The sequence below is a fragment of the Austrofundulus limnaeus genome, unplaced genomic scaffold (assembly GCF_001266775.1).
Source record: "Austrofundulus limnaeus strain Quisiro unplaced genomic scaffold, Austrofundulus_limnaeus-1.0 Scaffold128, whole genome shotgun sequence".
Taxonomy (NCBI): Eukaryota; Metazoa; Chordata; class Actinopteri; order Cyprinodontiformes; family Rivulidae; genus Austrofundulus; species Austrofundulus limnaeus.
Genome location: NW_013952530.1, coordinates 150,509 through 158,654, shown reverse-complemented (window position 1 = coordinate 158,654; position 8,146 = coordinate 150,509). Strand labels below are relative to the sequence as shown.

Below are 8,146 nucleotides of genomic sequence, written 5' to 3'. Positions count from 1 at the left end.
TATATATATTGACCAGTAAGTGCAGTTGACCAGTAAGAGAGGACCTGACCCAAAAAGGACCGCCCTCCTTATTTACATAATGAGGCAGAAATGCAAAAGGTAAAGTAAAAACAGGACAAAGAATTGTAAAACCAGAACATGGAAATAAAAAGACTTGTGGGAAAGAAATATAAAAAAAATAATTAAATATAATCATTTAGGGAGACACAAATGCATCTACAAATTAAAGGAAAAACAAAAAAACTATATATTTTAAAACAGTAAAATGTAAATTATGTGATAACACACACAATTTATTGGAACTAAGCTAGGTCAATTACAGTAAATGATCAAACAAGAGGTAAAGCTCTTATTTTTTTATTTAACTGGTGCATCGTAAATGTATTTATTTATTTATTGGTCCATTTCTTTCTAATGATGTCAGTTTCGGTCCTCCATACACCTTTCCTCCAGATACTCAAACACGCTCCTCAGTCTCCCTTCCACATGCACCACTGAACCCACTCAGTCGGCTTTTCATCGGACTTTAATTTTCAGCCGTGATCGACCACATTTCAACACCGGCCCACTGCCTCTCCCCATTTTATAAGCATGTGGAAAAAGTCAACCAGGCTCTGAAGCGGCAAGTGGGGGAAACTAATCAACGTGGCGTTAATTAATGATAGTGGAAAGGCCTTTTACTGACTCGGGGTTTTAGGGGAGTATTTTTTAAAAGTGGAGTGAAGATACCTGGAATTAGGGACGTCTTTGGAGGTAACTCACAGAGTGTAAAGCTAAAAACAGTCCAGCCTTGGAATTGGAAAAGATCGTCAATGATTTATTATGTACTTGGGTTTGTTTCTGTAGGTGCAGCTCTATGGAACCATTGATTATTGTTGGCCAGTAGTTGGTTGTTAGTTCAGAAGTTCAGAAGTGAAAAAAAAAACAAACTGAACAGAGTTGTTTTCTTTGGCACTGTGCATGTGTTGCGATATTGATATGTTCACTGGTGAGAAGAAGAACTACCTTCAACTTAGGAAAGTTAACAGTAAGAAATCATGGAAGAGTCTGAGTGATYAATGATGAAATCTGTAAACTGCACATTTTTACCCAGAAATGGTCATTGTACATATAAGTCAACTAACACGACTATTATTTGGCCTTATGCTAACAGATTATTATAAAACAATTTTTTTGAACCTCAAAAAAKCCTGAACAACTGAATCTGTGAGRCGTTCAGTTAATTRGTGTCTGGTRTCTWTATCTGACACAACACGGGCCAAAAYCACTTTCTAATAAAAATGTGTCACATTCGTTGGACATTTTGATTCTGTATTTATTCATACATGATGTATTCATACATGAAGCACACAAAATCTAACTCCAGGTATTTTGAGGAAATCAGAGAGTTATAATTAACCAATCAAGTTTATTTGTATTGCACATTTCAGCAACAAGGCAGTTCAAACTGCTTTACATCATAAAAACAAAATTATTAATCATAAAATCTCTCTCAAATGTTTTACCGACCTTCCCTATTTTTAACTGTACACAATATATTTTATTACTTACTGTGTACACATCCCTGTGGTAATGTGAATGTTTTCTGTAAGTACATTTGAGAGTCCCTTAAGGATAAAGCCCTGCACCAGTAGGTGCCTGTGAAAACCAGGTACCAGTACTAAGTAGTTACTAGGTATGTACATACACTGTAAAAATGTGATGCATACTGACACTTACCAGGTAAGTACCAGGTATATATCCTGTACCTACCCTACCAGACTGCATTATGTAGGTACTGGGATGTGTACAGTAACTGATACTTACCAGTTAAGTACCAGGTACAGAATCAGTGCCTAAGAGACTACAGTATGTAGGTACTTGATGTTTACAGCAAGTAGCAGGTACATATCCAGTACCTACAAGACTGCATTATGTAAGTCCTTGATGTGTACAGTAACTGATACCTACCAGATAAGTACCAGGTACATATCCAGTACCTACCTACATGACTGTATTAGACAGGTACTTAATGTGTACAGTAACTGATACTTACCAGGTAAGTATCAGTTACTGTACACATTAACTGATATTTACCAGGTAAGTACCAGATACATATCATGAACCGCCAAGACTGCATTATATAGGTAATTGATGTGTACAGTAATTGACACTCACCAGTTAAGTACCAGCTATATAATCAGTACCTACCAGACTACATTATGTAGGTACTTGATTTTTACAGTAAGTACTAGGTACATTTCCAGTACCTACAAGACTGCATTATGCAGATTCTTGATGTGTACAGTAACTGATACTTACCAGGTAAGTACCAGRTACATTTCCAGTACTGCCAAGACTGCATTACGCAGGTACTTGATGTGTACAGTAACTGATAMCTAAGTAAGTACCAGGTACATATCCAGTATCGACAAGACTGCATTATGTGGGTACTTGATGTGTACAATAACTGATACCTAAGTAAGTACCAGGTACATATCCAGTACCTACAAGACTGCATTATGTAGGTACTTGATGTGTACAGTAACTGATACCTACCAGGTAAGTACCAGGTACATATCCAGTACCAGACTCTGTTGTGTATTGTACTGTATTATCTTCAGATTCTGTTCTGTATTTATTTGTTATGCACAAAATCTGAAGATTAAGASGTCTCTATAACAGCCTGCATAGATGGATTAGGAAGAGAATACACTCCTCAGTAAGATTATTATGTAATTCAATATATTTTACTTTACTGAAAAAAAAAACAGTTTGTTATAAATGTGGGTAAAACTTACCTCTTATTGTCAAATATAAATTGATGACTATGCAAAAATTTCGCATCCCCCCACAATGACCCTACCAGCTAAACTTTCCGTGGCCACAGTGAGTACACACTGACAGTTTGTCTATTCCATTGTTTRAGAACAATGGGTCACCTTGCCCTCCCTGATTGCAAAATTCCTTTGGGAGCTATGATGTAATGACAGTTTCTGATGCAGGCACGCTGACCAGTATTTTACTTTTGGTCTTTTATTGTTTTTTTCTCTCATGCCATTTCTTTTTTCTTTTTCTCTCTTTCAAACCCCACTTTTATTTTTTTTATTTGAAAAACTTTTTTTTTTGCACTCCCCATCTTAGCTGAACCCCTTCCCCCTTTTTTTATCCTTTACCTTGCGTTCCCTTGAACTTCCCCACCAACCCTTTGCCTTTGCTCGTTTCCCCTGGCGATGTCGCTTACAACCACCTCCCGTCTTCTTATTCCCCCATCTCCTTGTTAGGGGCAGGCTCAGGTGGCTGGGTGAGGCTGAGATGGATGAGGTGTCGGCCAAAACGTCGACCCAACAGCATCCTCAAAGAGCGGCACCAACAGCCGACATCCCACTGGCCTGTCAAGTACAACTGAGTCCAGTGACAGGTATGTTCTGCAGTCCCTGGGCTTCAGAGAGCGTTGCTTTTGTATTCTGAGAGAATTGTACAGGATGGAAATCACAACGGGCCATTGGGGTGGATAAGGAAAAAGAAAATCTTTGAACTTGAAATGTGAGTTTTGAAGAAAGTTGACTGGCTGTTTAGGTTTGTTGATTGCGGGAGGTCTAAATAACAACTGGTGTGAGTCTTGACCATGTGACCATATGACCGTTTCTTTTCACAAGTAAGAAGATTTAATCTTCTTTACCTCAATGTGAATGTGATCTGACCAGAATTAAGCTAATATTGTAACAGTTTCAAATTAAAATAAGTTCATAAAGCTGATGGAATCACTGATAATTACTGAATTGTTTAGCAGATATTAGCTTATAGCATACATTGTTTTACATCGTGTAGCTCTCTGCTGAATCATGCTACAATTAAATTCAAATTAATAAATATTTTCAAAGTTTTAATTGGTAAATATTTATTATATTTATTAATGACAGATAAGAAATWAAAGTATATGCTTTATTACTTGAAATCAAATTTTTTCAACTAGATATAAAGTCTAAGTCCTTCACCAACTGATCTGATTTAAATCACTGTATAATTAGATATTTTTATTGTATATATCTACCTATTTTACATGATTGTTGAATGAAATAACATAACTTAAAAATATAATAATTTATTGTAAAGAAAAATACAAAAAAAATTGTGACAGATCCAGTTATTGCTATGACGGCCTAGCCTGGTGAAAACCAGACCCTGTCCTTCCCTTTGCTTTGTACAAGGGTCTGGACTCGCTGCACAGAGAAGCGATTCTTGCAGGAGGCGTGGCCTCTGCTGAAGCGTGTGTGTTGTCGCTGGGAAGGAGGCTAAGCTAAGCAGCTAGCCAGAAATCGCGTGTGCTGTAAACAACCCTACTGAGAGGAGAAAAGTACCGAGCCGAACGAGACGACTGTAAATGAGAGCTGCTGCTTTGTCAGACAAATTTAATTTAATTTAATTTGGAAGCCTTATCAACACGGACTGGCTTCATTCACTTCCTCCACTGCCGTATGCTAAAATAACCTTCAGACACTGCGCAGAAAGTTAACTTCGTTCAAAACTCCGCCTTCTGTTTGCTGATTGGCCCAGGTAAAATAAACTACAAGCAGACACTGCGCAGAAAATCGACGTTCTGTTCTCTGATTGGTTCGGCTAAAAATCTGTCAGCGAAATCCTCGTCTATGGGAGAAGTCCCAGACGGAGCAGAGAAGCGAAACTAAAATTGAGTGAAACTGCGTAGGAAGGCAAGGGCCAGGCTAATGACGGCTATGAGCCGACATACTTTTTGCTCCATGCTATCAGAGATGCTAACAGTGGACGGGACAGGCAGGGCTCACTCTATAGGGTTATTTATCTCTTGGAYTGTATGTCACTTCTTTGTTCTAGAATAGACTACTAGTGCATAAAAAGCGAATTACTTTTGTATTTCTATAAAAGTGTGAAATGTACATTTCTCTTTGTCAAGATTTATCTTATCCGAACAATCTTAGTGCACTCTTTGTACGTTTTGTTTTCAAGAATGGAGACAATTACCATGAAAGAAATCAATGTTGTGTTTTTTTTTTTTTTACTCTCAGCTTCAAAGTGTTCAGAAGGATAGAATAAAAAGAGTAATGTAAAAGTTTTTGGACTTTTTTTCTACTTTGCAGTTTAGATTGTCAATCCTCTTCCACCTTGTTTGCCAAAATCAATCTGTTTTATGTTTACCCAACTTTGTATTTTATAAAGCTCCTTGATCCAAACATAAATAAAATCAATGTTCCATTTTCCACTAAAGTGCTTTTGGAGGGTTGCATTTTGCTGCTAATTATTGGTAGCAACAAATAAGGGGAAAAATTTACAGTGGAAAGTGGTAGAGAAGGAACGCAAAAAAAAAAAAAAAAACAACAACAACAACGTTGCCAACCCCTGTACTAGCATGATGACGTTTAACCTCCCTAGAAACCACTGGCTCTGAACAGCTATTGATTTGCTAATTGCTTTCACTTTCAATTCTATTGTTCCTTAAGGTGGTATTTAACCCTTGTGACATTCAGTATTCACTAAAGGAAAATAAATAAATAAATGAATAAATAAATAAAAACACCACATTTTAGTCTCCAAAGACCAGAGTATTAAGTCTTCTGACTGCAGTTAGTCTGCAGTGTAAAACATTATTATTTATGTTTTGTTATGAATGTGTTTAAGTTTTCTTACGTACTTTTCGTCCGCATACTGCATGGAAATAAGGCCTAGTGTCAGCCTCCCATTCCTGATTGGTCAGCTTCAAGCAGATTAAAATTCTATATCTGTAAGTTTGGACGAGGGTTGGGCATCGTCTGAATTTGAACAATTCTGGTTTCAATTCCAATTTCTCATTCCAGTTCTGGCTCCCAACGATTCCCGATTCCGATAGTTTCTAGAAGCAGGCTCAAAAACGTTGAAATGGTTTGAACGAGGCAGCTGCATAAAATTGTCCTTCTAACCAAGTCTTACAATCTTACATCCAACACTTACGATCGCTGCCACATAATGTCCGTTTGTGCACACACTACCAGTGGTGTTTGGATGGCTCGCACATTCTTTTTCATTGGTCTTCATCGGCTCATCTGCAGGGTTTTCTGTCTTGGTTTTGACCAGGTTCTTCTTCCAGTCGACGGACTGGGTATAGAATGGAAATTCCAGGAGAATAGAAACATTAGTCCCCGTTCCATTTGAAACTTGAGACTTGTCCAACTCTAGTTATAACTGTTGAAGACTAGATGGCATCTCAACCTTGACAATACWGAGAATAAAAAAATCTTTAACTTTTCAGCTGAAGTCTCAAAAATTTCCGAATGTTTGTAATAAACAAATTGTTCAAATGCATTTTGAGCAACCAGTTTTTGCAAATTATGATCACGCAATAAGACATATTTAGTCGTAATATAAGAACACACAATGTTATATAACACTTTATTTTCTTTCTTCTTTTTGTCCACTGGACTGAATCCCATTGAGGTAATTTTTACACTCATGAGCATTACCAAAATAAATAAATAAATAAATTAAAAAAGTGTGCTGTCACTGGTCTGATTAGTTCTTCTTTCTGTTCATCACAAGATGATTTGTTTGAAAATCATTTGTGACTTTGTTGACCAAAAACTTCCATTTTTTAAAGCTCAGCTGAACATCAAATCACAATAAAGCAGAAATAATCCATTATTCTTATTTATTTATTTATTTATTCAAACGATAAAATGATAAATATCACAAGAATGATTGGATTCTTGTATTCACATTTTGTTCTAACAAAAAAGCCTTAAATTGTAGTCCGAACTGACTATACTAAAGACTCACATGATTGTTGAGTTTTGACGTTATTTCTTAAAGATACAGGATGATAAATAAAGAACTTGTTTCAGATAAATTACCATGCTAAGCACTGATGCACGTACAAAAGAGGTGATGTCTCCAGATGAAATTAAGATTGATCTTAGAAAAACAATTAATTTAAAGGCTAACCCTAATCAATGGTAACCGTTTAGTACAAGGTTTTTATTAGCCTCTGAGCCATTCATTGCCTGGTCCAGCACATCATTATGTTTGCTGTTTCTCTTGTCTGATCATACTTTCCAGTTAGGTCACATTTGTGATAATTAAATGTGAATTATGGGGCAAAAAAAAAAAGAAAAAAATCAAAAGAAAAAAAAATCCTTGAGGCTTCAAATAAAGACTGAGATAGTCAGCTGTTTGAGGTCACAGTGTGTGTGAGCTTTAATGATTCTTATTATCATTTGAACCCAGTGAGGTAATTTTTACACATGTGAGCTTTACAGAAAAGCATGAACATGAAAGTCTTTTGATCTGTGTCAGCGCCCATACTGATTTCATTTTCTTTTCTTTTTTTTGCCAAATGTCACCAGTCTGATTAGCCTTCTTCTTTATGTTCATCCCAAGCAGTTCATTAAAGATGAATATTTGTTTGAAAACCATTTGTGACTTTGGTGACCAAAAGAACTTGTGAAATGTGTACGTCTCATTTGACTTCTTCCAGCTGCGGGCCCGTGGACACATCAGCAGCTTTAGCTCTGCTCAGGCTGGCAGCGGGTGGAAGCTTAAAAGGAAAGTACAACGTCGGTCTCAGATACAATCCTCTATGATTCTTCCCATGTGGTCCGTGTTATTATGCACGAATCGCACAGTGACCTGACAGCATAACAGCTAAAGTTATCACACACGACCACTTTGAGTTTGTGTGTTTTCTCACTTGAAAGAGGGCACAGGCCTGCTGTTTGGATCTCACTGGCTTGAGAGAGATTAGCTCCAGCTGGTGCACTGGCAAGCTGTCTTTTTTCCATCTTGACACTCCCAACACCACCACTACCCCACCATCCCACACAACAAATAGTACTACCTACTGTACAGGCAAGGGAGTAAGTATTTTTCATTGTATTGGATTTAACTCAGTGAATAATTTATTTCTGCCTGCAAAGACTTTTTTTTTTACTTTGAGTGACGCAGTGAGTTTTAATAAATACATAACATAAAAAAAACAATTTTGTTCATAAAAAGGTAAAATCATTAAGGTGCATCAAGCAAACTAAAAAAAGTTGTAGGGGCAATATCATGTAAAATCAACTTTTTTGGGTTTTATATCATGTTATAATGTTGTCCTGATGCATCTCAGTAATCCAGGTAAAAAATCAAAAAGAAAAAAAATTGTATAGGTCTTCTGGAC

At 36.8% G+C, this 8,146-nt stretch overlaps 1 long non-coding RNA gene across 5 annotated transcripts in view; it reads left to right on the top strand.

The window, feature by feature from the left end:
• The first annotated feature begins 364 nt into the window (after positions 1–364).
• The window catches only part of LOC106522372 (uncharacterized), a 46,906-nt gene continuing 39,124 nt past the window's right edge, over positions 365–8,146 (top strand). For 3 of the 5 annotated variants that reach the window (XR_001310779.1, XR_001310777.1, XR_001310780.1), the window contains exon 1: positions 368–3,400. This is a non-coding gene — a long non-coding RNA (uncharacterized LOC106522372). Of the gene's footprint in view, positions 3,401–8,146 lie in introns of all 5 variants that reach the window. The other 2 variants (XR_001310778.1, XR_001310776.1) reach the window with 2 other exon arrangements.